Here is a 24,324-nt window from a genome sequence, read left to right as displayed (position 1 = left end):
TTGCTGATCTAGTTCATCCTATCATGTTGATGGCGTATCCCAATGGAGATGGCTTCTTCCAACAAGACAATGTGCCATACCACAGTGCTCGTATTGTGCAGGAGTAATTTCAAGAACATGAGGGAGACTTTACCTTGCTTAGGTGGCCCCCACAATCACCAGATCTCAATCCAATTGAGCATTTATGGGATGAAGTTAAAAGAGCCATCACGCAGCTGGTTCCACAACCATCAAATCTCACAGAACTGGACAGTGCTATTCATCAGGCATGGTGTCAGATTCCTCGCATCACCTTTCAACATCTCGTGCAGTCAATGCCAAGAAGAATCGCCGCAGTATTGAAGGCAAAAGATGGCCCAACGAAGTACTGATGGGGTGGTCATAATAATCTGGCCACTCAGTGTATATGCAGGTAACTTTTGCATTGTTTACTTAAGTTTGTGTTTAATAGAAAGAAATATAAATTTCAAATGCCAAATACAAATTACAAATGTCAAATGCAAATACGAATTACAAATGTCAAATAACAGTTTTGTGTTAACAATTCAGGATCTTTTCCAAAACAAGCTTAATAGACTGTCTTTCCATATTAAAATTCTTGACTGATAGTTTGATATTTTAGTTCAACATATTATAATGCATGCATTATATAATTTAGTTAAGTCTTACATAGTACTATGATCATATTTCAAAATCTGGTAACCATAATTGCAGAACATTGACAAATGTGTAAAGAGAGTATTGATGGAATAGTATCTTTCCTTAGAAGGTCTGCCTATACTTAGAAGGCCAAGGCAATTTCTTATTTTCTAATTTTCTTTTTTAATGAATTTATTGGGGTGGCACTGGTTGATACTTTCAACAATAAAGATACATTAAAAAAAGAATTTCAATAAGTAGAAGGGCACTGGTAGGATTTTTTTTAACAGAAAATTAAACTTTACAAGTCATGTTTAACTGTAAAACCATCGGCTGCTTAAGCCAAAGTATGTTTAACTGTGTAACAAATACTATGGTCATATAATCATTGACTCTGTGGCAACTCTGACATTTCTAAATGTGGAAATTTTACTTTTCTAATCAAAATATAACCAACTCTTGGATAACCTTTCCAATCCACAGCAGAGCTTGGAGAAAAAGAAAAATCATCAGATCAGTACAATAGAGAGGGTAGAGAGGGAAGTCATCTCTGGAACAATAGGGGCAGACACTTTTGAAAACCATCAGAAAGCTAGTGACTTTTCTTATAATACTGCATAGGGTTTCCACAACTGCTGGCAAAAACAGTTCTCATGTATAAAAATATCCGGAGAGAGAAGATAGTGGAAGTGTGAATGCTGAGTAGTATCTGCAGTCACAGGAGCTGAGAAGTCTCTGCAGTCATTAAGGAGTCTCTGCTACAGGGAAGCTAACAAATCTGCCCAGAGCAGGATGTGGTGGAGACTGCCATAGGCACAAAGATAGGTGGTGATGCAGGGCTGTGACTGAAAAGGCAGACCCGTTTTTCCTAACCATGTCTGTAATTTGTCTGTGAGGATGACATATATTTAAATTAGATTATCTTTAATGATTTAATAAATTGCCATTTATTCCATTGTGTTGTGTGAAGTCTCAAAAAATTCTTGCCTCAGTGAAAATGATGGATCCTGAAAAAAAGGAGAAAGATCCATTTTGTGCAATGATAAAACTGCATAGAGAAGGCAGTCAATCTAAGATCCAAGACTCGGTCCCATCCACATGGAAACCCTCTCCTGAATGCTTACAAGCAAGGAGGAGCAGCGCAGCCAAGATACAACCAAGACGCCTAAAGCTCAGGATTTAGGAAGGAAATGGTTGGGTACTGCAGTGTCCAACGGCAGATTGATCCTACCTGTGGTTCCTATGTAGTTTGGATAAAACACACTAGAGTTTAGTTACCATGAGTTTGGACTCACACAGATGATGAATCATTAGCCATCATGGGGGGATAAAAGGACCCCGCTCTTGAGGTGCTGTGCAGAATAAAAGAAAAGGAGAAGATACATGAGCTTGAATAGCAGCTGACTCTAGAGCAAGCCCTTTGCTGAAACTGCTAGGGAGGGATAGTCTAGGTTATTGAATCCATGATAATAAAAGGATTAAGGTAAATTCATTTTTGTAATAGGATTAGAATGTTTACAAGGAGTGAGAAACTAGAGAATCAAATATTGACAGTTGAGACTTGGACAAAACTCCTGCATCTGAGGAGCAGAATTAGACCTGAGGAAGTCAGTCAGGAATAAGACGGAATTTTTTTTTGAGGTTGCTATAGCAATTGATGGTCTTTTGTTGTTGTTAACTTTTTAAAATCCTTACCCAAGCACAGTTTCTCTCAGTTATGTTTTATAGCTTTCAGTGCAGAAGTTGTAAACATCTCTCATTAAATTTATTCCTGTTTTGGGGTGTGTTGCTATTGCAATACAGTTGGTCCTTGAACAACATGTGGGGTTGAGGCTGCCAACCCCCACCCCAAGCGGTCAGAAATCTATGTTCAACTTTTGACTACCCTAGAATTTAGTTGTCCCTAGGTATTCTCAGGGGATTGGTTCCAGGACCTTCCACAGATACCAAATTCCAAGGATACTCAGATGACTTATATAAAATGGCATAGATCAATGCATACTGTCTGCTCTTGGCATCTGGGGACTCCTAACCTCTGATCAAAAACAGTACAGATATTCATTGAAAAAATCCAAGTATAAGTTGACCCATGCTGTTCAATCCTGTGTTGTTCAAGGGTCAACTGTAAATCTACTTTTTGTTTCCTGATAGTATAAAATGTGTATTTTTAAATGTATCCCTCCATCCTGCAGTATTGCTTGATTCACATATCAATTCTAGTAATTTTACAGGTCACTTAAAATTTCTGTGATACAATCATGTCATCTCTAAATAAAGATAGTTTTACAGCTTCCTTTTAAATATTTATGGCTTCCATATCTTTTTATTGCTTTATTACAATGATCTTGGTGGTCAAATACAAAGTTGCCTAGAAGTGGTATCCTTGTTTTGCTACTGATGTTAGGGAAAGAGCTTTTGGTATTTTGTCATTAAGTTTGATGTCAACTGAATCTTCTCCAAGTTTTACTATTTTTTATAAACCTTACATTAATTTTACACTCCAGAAAACTACTTTGTAACTTTGGTTTTCTTATAAAATACATTTTTTTTTCTCTTTTATTGAAGTATCTGTATTTTCAACATACTTGGGATGGTTACACAGGTGATGAGAGAGACTAAGAAACCAATCAGGGATAGGTAGTTGGAGAGGAGATAAAAAGGTATAAGTTCGCAAAGACCACTTTGTAGTTCAGAAGAATTATTGATCATATCCTTGCAAAGATCACTTATTAACATGTACTAGGCAAGCCTAAAAGCTTCTCAATCCTCTCATGAACCCATATAAACACAAGTGCATTCATTCAATCACATAAATAAACCTATGTGTTAAGAAGTAGAATAGCAGCTGAAGATATAAAGATTCCAACTCATATTCGTTCTTCCTAGGTAACTAATCTTCAGGGCTGTGGAACTAAGTTGACTATTCCTTTCCTTGCCCAGATCTCCCTGACCCCCATTCGATGTAGATAGCTCGCTTACTTGCTTCTGCAAATATAGAGAATAGCATTTACTACACAGAATGCAAACGTCAGTTCACTTCTCTGTTCCATTGATGGACTGAGCCTAGTGCCTAGTACAGTGTCGGGGGCAAGTTGGACACAGCAAAAAATTGTTAAAGGAAAATTATTAAATAAATGAATAAAATGTATTATATCCTTGAAAATATTTCTGAAAGAGATGAAACTTTTTGTAGGGATTTTATTATGAGGCTAAAAGCTTCCAGAGGAAGAGAAACAAAACAATATCTTAAAGTATGATTAAGAAGTTTTAGACAGTGAAATAGTGAGTGGCAAAGGAATTCAAGTTAACTGAATAATGTTTGTCTAGCATCGAGAGGACATGTTTTGCCCTTCCTTGGGGACATATGAAAATGCAAATAAAAATGAAATTTGTCATGCAGAAAAGCAATCACTTGCCTTCTTTTCAGATCCAATGAGGAGGAATTGTCCTGAACATGTTTCCTCAATTCCCAGAGGCCTGGTTTTTTATTTAAGAGTCTTGAGTGTAGCTAAGCAGCATTATTTTCAGCACAGTGTTTCGTAACATCTATTTATCTATCATTCAATTAATCTACCCATCATCAACAGCTATCCTTTTATGTTTGTATCCGTATCTATATAGCTTGTATTTACTCAACTCCTATCCCTCTGTTTTTAGTAGGGGAAACTGTAAAGCTAAAACACTGTATTTACAGATTGTTTTTGCTGCTAGGATTCTGGATATCATTTAGGTTCTGCCAGTTAATTTCACTCACATAAGATGGGCAGAAGAGAGGTAGAGGTGATTTTCCAGAGCTACTGGCTGGTAATAACAGTAAGCGAGGTTATTTATATTTTTGCTGTAACACAGTTCATCCGCCATTGTACAACTTCATGCAGGAACATATGCATTTGGAACATAGACCCGTGCCACACCAGCATGGCTAAGAGTGAACCTGAGGAGGGGCGGTGAAGGATTGAAGAAAAGACAGACAAGAGAATACAGCTGGGGCTTGGTGGATCTCACGTGCCTGGATGAGGACACAAGAGATCCAGCCTACAAGCCAATGCTTTATTTTATAGTTTGATTAAAACAAGGGTAGATTAACATGTATACAAATGTTCTTATTTTGGCAACACTTGCTGGACCTCCCACAGCCCATTAGCCACTTAGGGAGGAATTAGGGAAGGCTACAAGGTCAGGCTAAATTATGCTGGGAGAGCTCTGCCCTCCAGGCTGGGACTTGTTTGTTGCCCTGCCACAGGTCAGCCTGAGGCTTGACCCTAGACCCACACCCTACAGACCCCAAATATGAAACTGAAGCAAATATACTTCAGATTCAAAGATGGGGAAAAACAAACAGAAAAAAGAGCAAGTACAAATGAAACAATTTTAATGAACCCAGTTGTTAATAACTGGAAAGGAACAAAGGGAAGGCCAAATTTTATAGCATGCAATTTGTGCAGCTTTGCCAGAAAGCTGAAATTTAGATGCATGTGTTACCAACTGGGGTTACAGCCTGGGACATCGGTTCTTCTCATTCTCGACACAGAAAAGATTTTTCAAAAATTCTTTATTGTTTAAAGTATTACATATGTCTCCTTTTCCCCCCATTGACCTCTTCCTGGCCACTCCCACCCCCAGCACATGCCCTCACTCCCCTAGTGTCTGTGTCCATTAGTTATGCTTATACCAGTATGCATGCATACAAGTCCTTTGGTTGATCACTTACCTTGCCTTCTCTCTGAGGTTAGACAGTCTTTTGGATGCTTTTCTGTCTCTGAATCTATATTTGTTTATCAGTTTATGTTGGCTATTATATTCCACAACTGAGTGAGATCATGTGATATTTAGCTTTCTCCAACTGGCTTATTCCACTTAGCATAATGCTCTCCAATTTCATCCATGCTGTTACAAATGGTAAGAGTTCTTTCTTTTTCACAGCAGCATAGTATTCCGTTGTGTAGATGTACCACTGGTTTTTAATCCACTCATCTGCTGATGGGCACTTAGGCTGTTTCTAAATCTTAGCTATTGTAAGTTGTGGTGCTATGAACATAGGGGTGCATATATCCTTTCTGATGGGTGTTTCTGATTACTTGGGATATATTCATAGAAGTAGGATTACTGGGTCAAATGTAAGTTCTATTTTTAATATTTTGAGGAAACTCCATACTATTTTCCACAGTGTCTGCACGTGTCTGCATTCCAGCAGCAGTGCACAAGGATTCCTTTTTCTCCATATCCTCGCCAGCACTTGTCGTTTGTTGATTTGTTGATGATAGTCATACTGACAGGTGTGAGAGGGTATCTCATTGTGGTTTTGATTTGCATCTCTTGAATGATTAGTGACTTTGAGCATGTTTTCATATGTCTCTTGGCCTTTTGTATGTCCACTTTCGAAAAGTGTCTATTTAGGTCCTTTGCCCATTTTTGATTGGATTATTTATCTTCCTTTTGTTAAGATGTATGAATTTCCTATAAATTTGGAGATTAGACCCTTATCAGATGACACAGATAAGATTTTAAGGTCAATGAAAATGAAAGTAAAGCAAAGTGGGGTTTATGGAAACTTTCATTTGCATTCAGGGATGATTGACAGAAATGATCTTTCTTCTAGGCATTCCTTTACCCATAATGCATACAGAAAACCCATGGGGAGCGGGGTCAAAACCTAAGTGCAGATTTTATTATAATTATCCCAGGACCCTAGTAGGGTTACATTGAGATCATGTTGTTTTCCTCTAAATTTGCACCAAAAAATGGCTGACTCCAAACCCAACTGCTAGCAATCTGCTAGCAGGCTGCTTGGCTGCCCATGGAGAGGCATTCTGAATGCTATGTTGTTTTGATCCCTGTTCAGGACCCCAAGGCAGACCCCACCCCAACTGCTTATGTCTAACTTCCTACTAACAAATGCACAGTAAAGTCTGGATGAAATAGGGAAGGTACTTGTCTGCTGTTGCTTCTTGGTTCAAGCTCCTGGCCTGAGGAGCTCTCCTGTTCCCGCATTTGCCCACATAGCCTTAGGTTATGTGGATCCCTCACAATGGATGAATGGACTACATCTAGCCTGATACTACACCAGACCCAGATACTTGGAACAGATACTCTGGACACTGGCTTTGCTCCTAGCTCTGCTGAATCCCCAATAGCATATCTTCCCGGGATTAAGGGAAGTAGGACTTGGGAAACCAAAGAATGCAATTCCATGCAAATAAAAATCACTCATATTCTCATGCAAATATCAGAAAATTCTTTTTCTCCAGATAGTGTAAGGTCCAGTGAGATCCCCCACTTCCACAGGTGGACACTCCACTCCCACAGGTAACATGAGTGCTGTGATATAAGGGCAGAAGGAAGCCAAAGTGGATGTGCTTCCTGAATAGGGGAGATGATGGAAGATGGAAATCAAATTATATGTAAAGCCTTGAAGTCCATGGGAACAATGGAATTTATTACTTAATTTGTAATGGAAATTTACTGGTAAATTCAAAGAAAAGGGTAATATGATCTGATATTTGTTAAAGAGAAATTCAGAGGCCCAAAATAGCATCATTCATGCTAAAAGCCCAATCTGGATTTAACATCTGACCTAATTCTGACCTAACTGTAGTTTGAATCTCTCCCAGAAATGTAATCTTAATAAACCAGTCTAAAATTTTCTGATTAAGCACCAGTAACCTGTTATATGAGTCCTCTCCATTCCCATAGAGAGAAGAGAATCTGTATGATAAAAACTTTTGCTTTTCCCTCTCCCCAAAAGATGTCCTCCTCTAAAAATAAACATTTCTTTCCTTTTGTTAATAGCTCCTTTCCCCCCACCCTTTTTCTTATAAAAACCTTACATTTCATACAACCTCCCAGAGTTGCTAGATGGGATGCTGCCTCATTCATGAACTGTTTAATAAAGCCAATTAGATCTTTAGGAGGGTTTGTTTTTTAACATAATAAAAAGTTGGCTACTGATAAAAGGGGCTCTGTAGGGGGTCAATAAAGAGGCCAGGGAGACATGAGAATCATATAGATAAATAAGAACACAGTTCACATTAAGGTTTTTGTTATGGAAATGTAAAGGTATTTGTAATCCAAATGCATTTTTATTTATATCTTTATATCTACTATTTTGAGGCATGATTACTGTCTGCATTTGAGTTTCTTCCAAATTTGGGATTTTCTAATAATTTTAGGATTTTTTTCATAATTGCATCCATTTAACTAAGATATAAATGATTTGGAGTAATTTCATTTATAAGGTATTTCTCCAATGGAAATCCATACCTCCATAACTCCATTAACTATGCTCAACCCAGACTTATAAGCAATAGATTTTGGATACCAGTATTTTTTCCTTCTGATATCAAATTCCTGAAGGAAAATACTTAATCTGATTTTCAAAATATGGACTTTTCAATGTTGAGTTTAGGATTAGAGTTGGAGCAACCAAAACAAAATGATACCATGACTCACCTATTGCATTGTGACAATATGTAAAATATGTAAAAAGGTAAAAAGTTTTTTCCTAACAACACCATGACTTAAATGAATGTTGGCAACAATAAATATTATGACCTGACATTTAGATATTACAGGCAGATATTTTTTTTTTGGGGGGGGGGGTCCGGGAATTATTAATTATGTTGAAAATGTATCTTACCCTCCCTCCATCTCTTAAAGTAGAAAGAAAAATGCATCTTAAAATCATAAACAAGCTACAAGGTATTAGAATGGCATATTGTAACAAGATAGACTGCCTCTCATAACAAACAAAAATATCGAAGAGGAAATAGGAAGCTAATTATGAAGCACTGTTCTGTGGCATTTTCTGTGCTGTCATATTAAAGAAGCTTGACAGATAAAGTTAAATGGTGTGGCATGGCAAAGCAGGCAGTTAACTATCCCCCCGCCCCCACCTCTTTCTCTGGAAGTTGCCCGCCAGTCAAGTTATTGATTGCTAATGAGAATAATGAATATTGCTAGCAAACCTGACAGAAACATCCTGATACATCATGCAATAATGAATAGCATGAACTTGTCAAAATGTATTCTTGAAACTTCAGTCCAGTAGGTCTTAATGATTGCAATCTATGTAATGAATTTTCATTGTGTGGCTTTTGAAAGTACAAAATACACTTAGGATCTTTCTTCAGCTTTGTGGTATATGAGGTATGCTTCAAAACAGTGTTGTTAAGTGTCCTATCATATAATTAGTCTTATCAGGATATATGCAGGACTATAGTTGTCATATAAATACATCATTCAAATGAGTTATGTGTTTTATTGTTGTGTCAATCTATCTTTTTTGTTTTTGAGGCGATTCCCAACATCTAATGATTCTTGGTGATTTCTTTTCATACTTGTAAGTTAGGCATTAAATGTGACAGAAAGCTCAGAAGTATGGACTGATTTGTTCACCGACAGGCCTTTAAATGCACTGTGCACAATGAGACCAGGCTGCTCTATGTGGAGCATCAATTCCCATCTCCATCTTGACCAAAATCTGTATCGGAGGCTTTTTTCTCTTGGGTTGGTGAGTTTCCTGAAGAGGACTCCAAGTTTGACCTAATGTGGTTTGTGAGTTTAAGGTGTAGAGAGGGAGGTTAACAAAGTGAGGCACTTCTTCCCACCTTCAGCAGGCTTTAGTGGGCCGCAAAATAGAGTTTCTCTTTTTCACCTTTCCTAGGAAGTGAATTTCCTTTTCCAACAGGAGTACAGGAGGACAATCCCTCTGCTAGCTAGTGACAAGGATACCGATTCCCTTCATACACTTTCAAACAGTCCTCTTTACAGCATCTCTCCCTTGCATATATACTTTCAGAGAGAAGCAATGGTCCCAAATCACTGAGAATTTTCAGGGAATTCTGTGGAAGGAATCTGTAGGATTCTTGGACTATACTTCACCCACTCCTAGCCATTAACTTAGAATTTATCAGACAGAGGGATGTATGTAAACGCTGTCATTGATTATTGGTACGTCTACTTTTCTTCTTGCAAACTTCACTGGCATTTCTTATCTTTGGTTATCTCTGCTTCTTATATCTAGCCTTGTGGATATGTTATTTTTTATATCTATTCAATTTTGTTTTATTGGAATTACAGGAGTAGAGATAATCCTATGTATCCAATTTAAAAGTTTAACTTAACATTTTCAATTTTATAATGTTAACAAATTATCTAGAAACTCATTTATTTATAATTTAACATCTTAACAATTTACCCTTTTCACTTATATTAGTGTACAAAAACATATCCCATGTGTGTATCTTCAGTTTTTGTCCTGAAATTTTAAAATATTTGTTTTTAACTTGAACATTTGTAACTATAATATATTCATTAATATTTATATTAATACAATTGTCTAATGATCTCAAACTAAGATCTCCTTGAATTTATTTCATTCTCTCCATCAACTGTGCCTATTTTACCATTTAATTCTATTGCAAGTTTATCTTTTTATCTCTTTTAAGTATTCTGTGGTTTTATGTGTTAGTTAAAAACTGATGGTATTTCACTTTCAATTTATAAGTTTAAATATTTTATATTAAGTTTTATAGCAAGTATACTTATTTCGAATTTCAATGCCCTTATGTTTTTATATTTTTATGTTTCCTTGATGTTTCTTTCCATTATGATCTCTTCTTTTTTGTTGGCTTTCATACTCTTAAATGATGTACCAGGTAAATATCCTTTTAGAATCCTATTTAAAGTGCATTTATCAAATACTTTTAAATGATGTGGCCTGTAGACATCTTTCTTTTAGAATCCTAGATAAAGTGCATTTATCAAGGGCATGCTATATTAATATATTATAGTGATTAAATAATTATATTTGCAGTATGATCAATATTCCCATATTGATATATTATTATCCCTGCAACCTTAATTACATCACTCATCTTCCCTGATCCACATTTTCCTCTTCTGTAAAATGAATATCATAACAGGTGATTTAAGAGTGTCACAGTATGATGAGACTACCACTGACTAACTGCAATAAAAAGATTCAGCTAAATGTATTTCTTGTTATATTAAGCAAGAGCTATGCCAGTTAGGTACAATCTCTCTGAATCTGAGAATAGACTTCTCATAATGTATATATTTTTAGAAAGTGTAGGATTTAGAGATTGTGAACTTTCAAAAGCATCAGTGGGATGATATCATCCACAGACACATGATCACTAAAATAGAACTTTTGCTAATTGGTTGGCACTCAGAGGTGTACCTAGTGGAGAGAGTCTGTGATTGGCTAACTTTAATAAAGAGGAGCTGTAATTGACAGGTTGGTGTGCAAAAGTATGCGTAGCAAGGAAGTATTTTGCTTATTGAATAAATAGGCTTAAAACTGTTTTGGATTGCCACTTTTATCATGATTATAAGGCAATCTTTTTCTAGAAGGGTAGGAACTTTCTTTTTCTTTGATTTAGAGGAATAAGTACAATGTATGTTTCATTTAGTACTGAGTGTATTATAGTTACTATTGTCATTAATATTATAGTTAATTTTAAATAAAAATATAAAAATTTAGCAAAATCTTCCCTATTATGTCTCTATATTATGAAATTATCTTCTGGGAAAACTTCTACCACAATGAACTTTCTCCTACTCCAAAGTTTATATTTGTGTTATTCTCTACGAGTATAAAATATAAAGTATTAATATTCTATACTTTCTGTCTACAGTGAGTGTTCTTTATTTTTAATTTATTCCTACAATGGACTTTTATTGGATGCCAATAATGTGACTATGTGCCTTATATATCTCCTCAGCAAAGAGCAAAATACACACACGTGCGCACACACACACAGAGTTGGAGAGGAGGAGGAAGAAAGAATGTAGTATCCAAAATAGAAAACACATAACAAGTAATTCATGCTTTAATACTGTAATGAGTGCTAAAATGAAATGTATGTTATTGTGAGTTTTGGGGAACAGGATCACTGAGAACACCATTTCAACTTAGACATAAAGTATGAGTAGGAGTTAACTAAGAAACGGATGGGTGATTGGCAGTAAATCAATTATCCCAGTAGGGAAAGGGAGCAAAACTTGTGTTATGTAAAGATCACATTCAAGTCACTGAAAACCAGCCAGTGTGAGTATATGCTGAGAGTGGGAAAATGATCAAAACAATGCTGGTGTAATTGAAAGAGTCTTAGAATTTACCCTAAGACAATGGTATGACACAAAATGTATAGTGTGAGAATTATGCCAATAAAACTTACACTCTGAACTGAGCAGGTTGTTAAGTGGTGAATGAATAGTAAGGAAGTAAGAGAGGACTTGTGCCCAGTGAGGAAGCTGTTTTTTTATAGTCATGTTGAAAATAGGTGTACACTTTTACTGGTGGTTTGACCTGAAGATGGTGTGGTGCGGAGCATTCAACATCTATCTTGAAAGCAGAGTTTATGGGATTTAGAGAGTAGAAATTTGGAAGAGCATGACTTACCCAGTAATTATAGTTGCAAGCAAACTGCGGTAGCAATAGCCAATAAGAATTTATTTTATCTGAGAACAATCAAGTTATCTACTGAAAAACTTTCAATACTTTCCCTCCCAAGATTTAACTGTAAATCAAGATAGTGGTTTTAACTGTTTCCCTAAAAATACTTTTTTGGGTTATCTGGTTCTATTGCTGATAAACCCGATAAAACAATAATTTCACTTGAAATATTTTAATCTCTCTTTCCATGGCTCCTGAAAAACACTGTCCTTGCGTCAAAACAGAATCTTACAAACTAGAAATCAGCTTTCAGCCAGTCTTTGCTTCATCTAAAAATTGATTATCAATGAAAAAAAGATAGAAGTGGGAATCAAATCGTGTGCAGTACAACAATCTTGACCATAAGGTAACAAAAGCTATAAATTATTTTGTCTTTTTTTTCAAAATTTCAGTGTGTGATCAATAGAACATAATGTATTCTAATTTATAGAATTATAATTTAATCAGAAAGGCATTAAATGATCATTTACATTCTTAGAGTTATTGCAGCTAGAATTGATTTAAACTATGAAAATTTTGACATATTCAGGATGACCCCAATTATTTTACATATATATATATATATATATATATATATATATATATATATATATATATATACTAGAGACCTATTGCAGGAAGATTCCTGCAAGAATAGGGCTTTCTTGGGCCTATTCTTGCAAGAATAGGGCTTCATGCGGGCCGGAGTGAAGCAGAGAAGGGAGCAAAGCCCACTAAGGCGGGCTTCGCTCCCTTCTCTGCTGCCTCACTCCCTTCCGTGTCCTCTGCCTCAGCTCCACTCCCATCTCCGCTGCCTCAGCTCCATCCCTTCTCTGCCGCTTCGCTCCCTTCTGCAGTGCTTGGCTTTCTTCTATGCTGTCTTCAGTCTTCACTCTGCACCTGTGTATGCAAATTAACCACCATCTTTGTGGGGTTAATTTGCACACTCGTTCTGATTGGCTGGTGGACATAGCAGAGGGATGGTCAATTTGCATGTTTCTCTTTTATTTGTGTAGATATATATGAACATTTATAGGGCATCTACATATATCTCTAACTTTCACTGGTTCTTTCAATAATAAGTGTAAAATTAGCTGTTGTGAGGATTACAATAATCTGTTGTTTATTATGAGTATCAAATAAATTCTGAAGTAGTATAAGTGTCCATTTCTGGAAATGGGACTGCTAAGAGAATCAGTATTATTCAGTATCTTTCATCCTAGTTTTTAGTCCTGGAAATCATTTATCTGTTTTCTGCTAATTCCTTAGAGTCACAATATATTCCTGGCCATAGTTTAAGCAACCATTCTTACAAAGGAGGGACCCATTTCTCTAGTTGTAATACTGTTTATATCATGCTAACTAATACTAAATGATCCCATCTTTTCCTAATTGCATGCTAATATGTATTTGTCTAGTTCCCCAAGCATTTTCTTGAAGGCAACTTGAGTCTTGGGAAACTTGCATTTTAGCATTCAGGATCAGTTTTTTGTTTTGTTTTCTTTGTGCACAAACTTTGTCTGTCAGTGTGAGTAAAAATGATTCATCAGGACATAGAAAAAATAAAAGAGAATCCACAAAGAAATAAACAACACATGCTGCAGGATGCAGTCAGATCAGACCAGCACGCTAGACTCTGTTGACTGGTTTGTTTGTGGTGTGGTTTACTAGTGCCCTTTAATCCGTAGTGTACAGTACAGCTGCTGCTGTTGCCCTCCTACATGAGGACCTTTCGTTGGCAGTATGAGAATTGAAAATAAACACAAAGAGCACATTTTTTTTCAGCATGTTGCTATTGCTTTGTTTGTTTTTAAAGCAAAGCATCTTAAAAACATATTGAGTATTAATAAACCAAAACAGTGAGAGAAAATACCACTAAATAGGATAGATTATAAGTAGAGAGGTAGCGTAACATACATAGATTACTCAAAAATGAGAACACAATAAATTTCAGTGAATTTTATCATTTTACTTTGCCCCACTAATGAACAGGAAAATATGTTTCTAGATGCAGATGAAAACAATTCGATATTAAAGATGCATGTATGGTGGGAGATATCTAATTGTAAAGACTCGTTTGCATAATTAGCTTTTTCCCTAAATTTTTGTTGTACTATACAGAATTAAATGTCTCAGATGTTGAACTTCTTGAGAGGCATATCCTAGTCATAAAAATATTCCATGAGGGCTTAGTGAAAGCCAACCAATTAGCAAAACTAAGAGTTTTAGTTATGATGGACAGCATTCCTGACCACCTTATTTTATTTGAGCACAGACTGTTATTTTCCAATTTAATGTTTGGCCTCATAGAGACATAATTAGATGATAAATAGATAGGTAAATAATTAGACAAAGGGTTGAGAACAGATAATACAAGTGAAACTAAATAGTAACAATGCAATGGTTATAGAATTAAAATTTTGGTTTTACTTTTTGTGTCAAGGTATGTACTAGTATGCTTTTATTCTTTGTATCCACTGTAGCTAAGGGGCTAAAGGAAGAGCACAGAATTTGGATAGACTACTATTTACTCCCTCTCTATGTTTCTAACATTTTTAATATCATCAATATACATTGTAAGTGGTCTTTATTTGAGCACCTGATAGCTACATGGTTTTGCTCCAAAAGGTTTTTTTTGCTCATCCACTTATTTAAGAACGCATAATGAATGAGGCATAAAGAACGTTATTTTCCATCTCTTGATATAAAACTCTCACATAAACAAATTCCCTAAATAGTGCTGGTCATATTGCTAAGAACCACATCCTCAATTAATATATAGTGAAATGTTGAAAGTTTCTACATGTACTCCATATAAGTTACAAATATCTATAATAATAAAAGCATAATATGCTAATGAGACCAGACAGCAGAACGATCTTCCAGACAACATTCCAGATGAAGCCAGGGCTGCGAGGGAAGCCTGGATCCCAGGTGCCGGAGGAAAGCTGGTGCCAGCAGCTGGGGGAAGGAAGGCCTACTCTTGCTTGAATTTCGTGCATTGGGCCTGTCTGTAGTAGTTATATATTGGGGAAGATCTGGATTTCTTTTAAAAGCAGGAAAATGAGAAGAATCACACAATGTATTGCAGAATCATGTCTAATTGCAATTAAATGAATAATCAATAAGAGTCAATAAGAAAATAAATTATTAGTTTACCACCAATGCATTTTTCTATAATGAATTCTTCTAATGCAATTATAAAAGAAAAGTTGTTTTTCCCATTTTTTTCCAAATTAAAAGTTCATTAAATGAGGGCCTTGTTAAATAAAAAAAAATTCATCTAACTTCACCATATATCTCATTACAACAGAGTCAATTGAAAAGAAAATTAATAGAAAAATATTTTGGCTAAATTGAAAAAACTTAGCCTGCACTGTAGAAATGCACTGTGTTGCTATAATGTGAGCTTTATTATTATTTATCAATTGTTGTAGCCACACAAAAGGCATAAAGAAGACATGCCCTTGCCCTGGCGGCCTACAATCTTAGGAAGGTAAGTTTAGCAAGCAAAGTAGTTGAAAAAGGAATTGCTGCACATGAAACTTTTATTCCCATTCTCCCTTTATCTTAACCATCTGTTAAAACAGCAATTTGAAACACAGCACTGCTTTACAGGAATGATCAGTTAGCTAGAGACCTTCATGCTGTAGGTACTAGAAGTTTGTATTTAGAAAAAAGGGTACCTTTGGGCTACAAAAAAGCACTAGTGAGTCATTATTTCAGAAGGCAAGATTTTATGGTACTAAATTATTTTCTGTAACTTTGAAGGACTCTGAAATACACAACTGATCACTGTGGCTATAATATTTCAGTTTCATTGGAGACATTGCTCCACATATGAAAATTGAATACAACTGCATAGATTGCACCCAGAGAAAAGAATACTGAAAATTGCTAGTGAGACCAGGAGTCAGTATGAAATAAGAAAGAGAAAAAAAACATCATGGAGAAAGTGGCACTTGGAGAAGAACTGGGAGAGAAATTACCGAGGTATGTTGGTGGGAAAATGAACAGACTTACCTGGGTATGATGAAAGGACAATATTGGAGAGAAATGGGAAATAAATTTGGAATGCCAAAGAGTAATAACATGGAGTATCCTAGAACCAGGGCAATGAAATTAGGGGCAACTCCTCTTACCCCTCTCATTCTCAAAAGAATGGTTAAGTAACATATTTAAGGTAGCAACAAGAGCTAATCTCATATTAAAATAAATTGATTTTCCTTGAGCATCAGATTTCTTAGTTTAATATCTTCAAAAAAATTTAGGTGAATTTGATATGAGTTAGATAAATCCTATTTTAGCACAATTTGAATTGAAAGGGCAGCAAAATATTCTTTGGCTAAAACAGACTAATAGAGGTTATGCTCAAATAAAGATACCTAATTGATTTGATCTACCCAAAAGGATACATGCACACACAAAACAACTTAAGTATATGAGATGTTTTATTAAAGGGACTAACCAATTGGTAAATTGCATTATAAAAAACAACTTCATATGATTTTCTTTAAGTATATAAAATTGGTATAACTAGATATAAGTAATATGCTGATAGTATGATTTGTATATCTATATATAATTATATATAAGTGAAATAGATTAGTATTGCAAAGCCTATTCCTGTAATAAGTCTATATACTATATTAATAAGATTTTTTTCTGAGACAGGCAATCCTAATTGCAAAACTCAGTCATTTGCTACCTTTGTGTGTTTATTTTCTTAATTTTTATTTGGGGATTGTAATAGATAATACTCGGTAAGACTCAATTCAGTTGAAATACATTCATGTATGTAAATCTACCTGATTACTTATCTTCTTGCATTATTTCCTAGTTGTTTTGTATTTCTGAATCTTGTCTTCATGCTTGATATTTAGGTTTTTAGTATTTATGAACTATATCTTCTGGTCACTTTTCATTGTCCAGAAGTGGGGAAAAAATCCTTGTGAAGCATATTTTTCAGTAGGAGACACAAACAAAAAAGTAGATATGTAACAAAGGTTTTTACTTAAGCCTAATGTAGGTAATTGTGCAAACTATAAAGTAAGGTTTATAGAAAATAAAACAAAGTTTTGTTAAAAATTCATGGTAGTAACTTTTGAGGAGAGTCTACCTAGATAAGATGGATATAGAAGTCCTCTCTGAGACTATGACAGCTAACAGGTGAGGAAGGGTCAATCATCCTATATAATACAAGGCTAATATGCAAATTGACCAAACGGCAGAACGACCAGTTGCTATAACACACACTGACCATCAGGGGGCAGACGCTCAATGCAGGAGCTGCCCCCTGGTGGTGAGTGCACCAGAAGCCAGGCTCACACATGGCAATTGCAGCAGTGGTGGTGGCAGCCTCACCCACCTCCCCAGCAGTGTTAAGGATGTCTGACTGCCGGCTTAGGCCTGCTCCCCTGGACATCCCTTGAGGGCTCCCAGACTGTGAGAGAGTGCAGGCAGGGCTAAGAGACCCTCTCCAAGTGCACAAATTTTGTGCACCAGGCCTCTAGCACTTGTAACAGAGAAAGAGCATTGGTGCTATGAAGGAACTGAAAAGCTGTAACTTAGTTTAGAAAGATTATGATGAAAGTGACTAGATGTGCTCTATAGTTTTTATTTCTGCATTTTTTCTGAAGACATCTTGATTTTTCCATTTTCAAATTTGCCCTTTCCCATCCTCAACGCAGGTCCAGGGGTTCCCAAAGGTGTAGACGGAGTCGGCGAAGAAGGAATGACACAGAGACAGCGTTCAGTTGATCAGCAGCCTAGCCAGGATCTCTAGCCAGGATCTCCAGCCAAGTTCTGGTCTGGATCTCCAGCCAAGTTCTGTTCAGGATCTCCAGCAAAGTTCTGGTTAGGATCTCCAGCCAGGTTCTGTGTCCATGTTCTCTTGTTAGGTTCTCCAGCCAGGTTCTCCAGTTTCTCCAGCCAGGTTCTGTAGCCATGTTCCCTCCCTAGGTTCTGTCCAGGTTCTCCAGCCAGGTTCTTTAGCCATGTTTCCTCGCTAGGTTCTGTCCAGGTTCTCCAGCCAGGTTCGGTCACCAGGTTCTAGTCAGGTTCTCTTGCCATGTTCTATCCAGGTTCTGTAGCCAGGTTCTCTCTCTAGGTTCTTCAGCCAGGTTCTCTCGCTAGGTTCTGTCTCTAGGTTCTGTGGCCAGTTTCTGTCCAGGATCTTTTGCCATGTTCTCTCCAGTGAGGTTCTTCTGTCTCTAGGTTCTGTGTAGGTTCTGTGTCTAGGTTCTGTGTCTAGGTTCTGAGTCCTGTTGTCTTGTTACATCTGTATTTATACCAGTTGATTCCAATCCTATCAATCTCTATTCCAAAGGTTAGGGCGTTTCTTATCTCCATTCCAGGGAGTAAAGATTATGTAGCTTAAGCATGATTGTTCATAGTTAAAGTGATTAATTACCCGCCTGGCACTTAGTTAAGGGGTTTTATTCCATCCCTAACTTCAGGGGAAAATCCCTACCTGGGGAAACAACCTTTCTCAGAGAGGTGACCTTGGTTAAAACACATAGTGCCAAGAAGGTGAGCAAACATATTAAGAACAGTATGCCATATATGCCAGGTCCCTTGAAACAGCAAGGATGGACCAGCTCCCGGCACTCACCCATGAAATTTGGAAGCATTTACCCCACCTAAACTTCCAGGGATAGACAATGTATATCTTAAACCAATCATTATATTCCATTATTAGGTTCATGGAGATTATTTCAGGAAGTATATGACCTTGTTTGGCTGAATATTATTCCACTAGACTAGAGGCTCAGTGCATGAATTTGTGCACCAGTGGGGTTCCTCAGCGTGGCCTGTGGGATTGAGCTGAAACCTGCTCTCTGACATCTCCTGAGGGGTCCCAGATTGTGAGAAGGTGCAGGCCAGGCCGAAGGGCCCTACCAGTGCATGATTGGGGCTGGGAAGGGACATGGGAGATTGGCCAGCTGGGGAGGGACAGTGGGAGGGCTCCAGAGCATGTCCGGCCCATCTCTCTCAGTCCTAATCATCTGGACCCCAGCAGCAAGCTAAATTACCAGTCATAGCATCTTCTTCCTAGTGGTCAATGCATGTCATAGTGACTGGTCGACTGGTCGACTGGTCGACTGTCTGCCCCCTAGTGGTCAGTGCACGTCATAGTGAGTGGTTGAGTGGCCTTAGCATATCATTAGCATATTATGCTTTGATTGGTTGAACAGATGACTGGACAACCGGAAACTTAGCATATTAGGCTTTTATTATATACTAGAGGCCCAGTGCACGAATTTGTGCATGGGTGGGGTCCCTCTGGGTGGCCTGCAGGTATTGGGCCAAAACCTGCAGTCCAGCACTGCCTGCAGCCCCTACCTGCCACTCCCGCTCATCCCAGCCCCATTGTGCCTGCCATGGGCTCGCACCCAATCAGTCCCAATTGGGAGAGGCTCATGCTGCCACAGGAGCGCTCGCCAGCCATGAGTCCTGTGTCTCGCACCCTCCCAAGGGGAGTGGCCTGCAAAATCAGGCTGAAACTGGCTCTCTGACATCCCCCGATGGGTCCTGGATTGCAAGAGGGCTCAGGCTAGGGTGAAGGACCCCACCAGTGCATGATGAGGCCAAGAAGGGATTGCAGGAGGGCTCCAGGGTGTGGCCCATCATGCTCAGTCCTGATCGGCTGGACCCCAGCAGCAAGCTAACCTACTGGTTGAAGCATCTGCCCCCTGGTGGTCAGTGCACATCATAGTGACTGGTTGACCGGTCAACTGTCTGCCCCTGGTGGTCATTTCACGCCATAGCAACTGGTCAACCAGTTGACTGCCCCCTGGTGGTCAGTGCACTTCATAGTGAACAGTTTAGCAGCCTTAGCATATCATTAGCATATCATGCTTTGATTGGTTGTTTGGTTGTTCTACTGTTTGGTCTATTTGCATATTACCCCTTTATTATATAGGAGGATTTTGTGTGTGCACATGAGCATGTGTATATACCACATTTGGTTCATCAATTCTTCCACTGATGGATACATAGATTGTTTCTATATCTTTGTAATTACTGTGAATAATGCTGCAATGAACATGGGTGTGCAGACATCTTTTGGAATTCATGTTTTCTCTTCCTTCAGAAAAAATACTCCAAATTGGAATTGCTGGATCACATAGTTCTATTTTTTTTTTTATTTTTGGGGAAGCTCCCATACTATTTTTCATAGAGGCTGCATTAACATATATTTCCATCAACAGTGCAAAAGGGTTACCTTCTCTCGACATAGTCAAAAATAATTATTTCTTGTGTTTTTCATAATAACCATTCTAACAGATGTCTAATAATATCTCATTATTGTTTTGATTTGCATTTTTCTGATGTTTTGTTCTATATATAGCATTTCTTTTCATATTCCTGTTAGCCATTTGTATGTCTGCTATGGAAAATTATCATATATTCAGGTTCTTTGCCCTTTTTTAAGAAATCAGATTTTTTTTATTCTATTGAGTTGTCCCAGTGTGTTATATGTTTTGGATATCAACTTTTATTAGATAAATAGTTTTCAAATATTTTCTCCCATTTCATAGTCTGCCTTCTCATTATGATGACCATTTCCTTTTCCATGCAGAGGTTTTTTAGTTTGATGTAGTCCCACTTGTTATTTTTCCTTTATTGCCTTTGCTTTTGGTATCATACTCAAAATCTGTTATAAAAAGCCAGTGATTGTAACGGGGTAATGACCAAACGACTGGTCACCAGGAGGTGCATTGATGAGTCTTGTGGTGCGGCTGGTCTGGGTCTCACACCATAGTGCGTGCTGGGTATCTAGTAGTAGTAGCAGTAGTAGTAGTAGTAGTAGTAGTAGTAGTAATAATAATAATAGTAATAACAATAAATAATTGCCAAAACTAAAGTTAAGGAGATTTTCCCCTATGCATTTATTTTTCCTAAGATTTTTATGGTTTAAAGTCTTGCATTTAAGTTTTTAATTCATTTTGAGGTTATCTTATTGAATCAGGACTATTGCTCCTTGCACTCTGGTTTCTGTATTTTGCTGATGGAAGGAACAGACAGGAGACCAAGTATACTTTTCCCCCTAGTGCTCCCTGATATTGCATATTTTATAAGGATCCATTTATCTTCCAATAACTGCAACTCCTAAAAAGGGTCTGTTTTCCAGACTTGATTTTTACTAGGTTCCAATAGCACAATTCCTTTTGCCTTCTGCCTAAAGAAGTAATGAAGTTCCTTGGCTTATAATCATAGGCACCTCACCAATCTTGGTTTCTTCTTTTGATCCTAACCATAAATATTTATATTAAATAGCTTTTTATTTTCAATAATTGTGAATATTATATAAACAGGTAATTATTTATCCTAGCTGATTTTAGGCATTTTTGTTTCTATTTTAAGATTATTACTATGAAACTCTTATGATTGTTTTATTATTTAAAAAGCAAATTGTCTTAATTTTATCTTTCATTTGTGTAATATTGATTTTTTTCCTCCCCTTTCTTAGTGCATCCAAATTTCTATATAGCTGTTTCATTTATAATGAAACATTTTTCTAATAAAAATACTTTAGTTTTGTTGATGAGTTATATCTTTAGTTTCCTTCATGTCAATATATGTCCCTATATTAATTTATACATTTCTTCAATTTTAAGATTTTGTTATATTTTTCTAACTTCTTGAATTGATGCCTTTGCCAAGTTATTTTTCCCCCCATATTTTTCAATAAACATTTAAGTTGAAATATTTCCACACAAGGTTTGCAATATAGTTTATTTCTTGGCATTTCAAGATCAATTTTGAGTTCATTTTTATATTAGAAACATAATTGGGTTTTTGCCTATTTCTTGCATTGAAGATCTGATTGGGAACAGTCCTTCACGGACTTCATGGTCTCCAGAAAGTTCTCAAAGAGCTGGATGTCCTCCTCTGGGATGAAGGGCCTGGGACCCAGCAGCAGGACCTCCCAGCAGGTTGAAGATGAGCTGGTGGGGGAGGCCCCTCTGTGATACCCACGCAGCAGCGCAGCGCAGCCACTGGCTGGACGTCCTCAGAGGAGAGCCTTGGGCGTACAGTCAGCACGTCGTCCTGCAGACTCTGAGCAGAGGGTCCCGGCACTGGGCGGACTGTCCTGCAGACTCTGGGAGGAAGGTCCTGGGGCTGGGTGGACTGTCCAGGCTCAAAGCAACATTTTCCAGCAAAAGGACCGGGTCCAGACTCCGCCTCTGTGCACACGTTCAGGGAAGGAGAAAGTGCTGGCTTCATCTCATAGGGCTCCTTGTCCACTTTTGTGGGTGAGTCAGTCACTTTTTGTGAAGGGACAGGTGGTGGGTCGGTGTAAAGGACCCCAAAAAGTCAATGGTGGACTCCATGTAAACATTCTGGAAGGCGTGGCAGAACTGGGAACACAGCGGTTCTGCAGGGACTGGGTTCTCGGAGGCAGGATCAGCGGGCAGTGCACCTCCGCAGGCCCCAGGCCTCTCTCGGACAGGACCACTGCCCTGAGCCGCTGGGGCTATTTGCTCGCAGGCTCTGCTGGGGCAATACCAAGGTCCTGGTACGCATCAGGAACACAGGTGCACCATGGAAACAGCGGAGGGCAGCATTGTATGATGGGGACCCTGAGGTGGTGTCTGCCCATCACTTGAGGCCAGTTGAATGTTAGCAGACATGTGGGTCACAGCCTTGTGCTCCTGGGTCAAGTGTCTAGGGACGGACGTGGAGGAAGTGCAGAAAGTCGTCCCCACTGGAGGCATTCAGGTATCCCAGGATGTCTCTTGACTGACCTAGTACTTCACTTTCTTCCCGATACAGTCGCTAGATACAGTCTAGTGGTCTCCACATGCTCAGGGAACAGCACCCACAGTGTGCAGAGGATGCCTCTCTGTCACCTGTGCCTGAGATTTCTTCACTTGTTTCACCTTTTAGCAGCGCTCGTTTAAATAGCGACACAATGCCAGGCTGCTTGCCCATTTGCCAGCCTTACCATGTCAGTGTGTGCAGCCCCGTCTCAAAAGCGAGTGAGGTTATTTTAAATTTAATTCACCAAATTTTAATACATTAACCATGTCTCAATTCATTCAGCATTTAATCTTGGCTTTATTATAAGGAAAGCTATTTTTAGAGCTCTTATATACAAAACATAGTTAATAGCTGTTTGCATATTTTGGTAGTTTGTAAAAACTTCACAGAGAAACCAAGATGGTGGCATAAGTAAACACCGGAAAGTGCTGCCTCCCACAACAACTTCAAAAATACAATGAAAAGACAAAACGGACATCATCCAGAACTACAGAAAGGCTGGCTGAGTGGAAATTCTACAACTAGAAGGAAAGAGAAAAGCACACTGAGACTCAGAGGAGCTGCGGAAGTAAAGTGCAAAGGTATGGAGGCTCGGGGAGAAACTGGACTGTCTGGTAGTGGGCAGAACTCGGAACTTGAGGGCGGCTTTCCCTCAGAGGTGCTTGCAGCAATTACTGGGACACTGATATGCGGGTCCCTTAGGGCAGGGCTGAGGATCAGCCATAGCTGCTTGCTCCGCCCTGTTGATTCCCTGAGACCCCGCCCCACCCAGGCTGGGGCAGAGGCTTTTGCATATGAATGCCCTGGCCCTTTGCAATCTGAAAATTACCTAACAAATTACAGCTGGGCCACAAAGACCCAGAACTTCCGAGAGAAGGCCCAAGGCCACACAGCAGCTTGCATTGCTTCACAGCTGGGCCTCATCTGGGCACCTCCAAACCCCCCAAAAAGGAAGGGGAATCTGCAGATCTCTTTGTAGCTCCTGCTGGGTAGCCTCAGGCAGAGGCTAAATTAACACCTCCTTAGATCCAAGAGCCAGTGTACCCAGTGGTCAGAGTGGGACCATCCAGATTACAACTCCTCAGATCCATAAGGGACATACTCAGGGGGCAGACTCAGTGAGCACCAAAGCCCCACTGAAGCAAGTCTTGCCCCAGAAGGATGTCTCCAGCACAGAAGTTCTACAACTGCAGACACAGCTGATTCTCACAGCCAATTGGCCTGGAGGTCAATTCCTCCCAGTGATACCAACAACAATCAAGGCTTAACTACAACAAAACTGTGCACAAAGCCCAGAAAGGGGTGCACCAAGAGTGTCCACCTCAGGTAATTGGGGAGGCTGAGCCACTGGGCCCTATAAAACACCTAGCACAGAAAGCCACTCTATCAACACAGGGAAGCATAAAAAATGCGGAGACAAAGAAACAGGTCACAAATGACAGAAATGGAGGAAAGCA

Source organism: Myotis nattereri (genome assembly GCF_964212035.1).
Source record: "Myotis nattereri genome assembly, chromosome: 6".
NCBI classification, from domain to species: domain Eukaryota; kingdom Metazoa; phylum Chordata; class Mammalia; order Chiroptera; family Vespertilionidae; genus Myotis; species Myotis nattereri.
Note: the sequence above shows the minus strand (reverse complement) of the source record.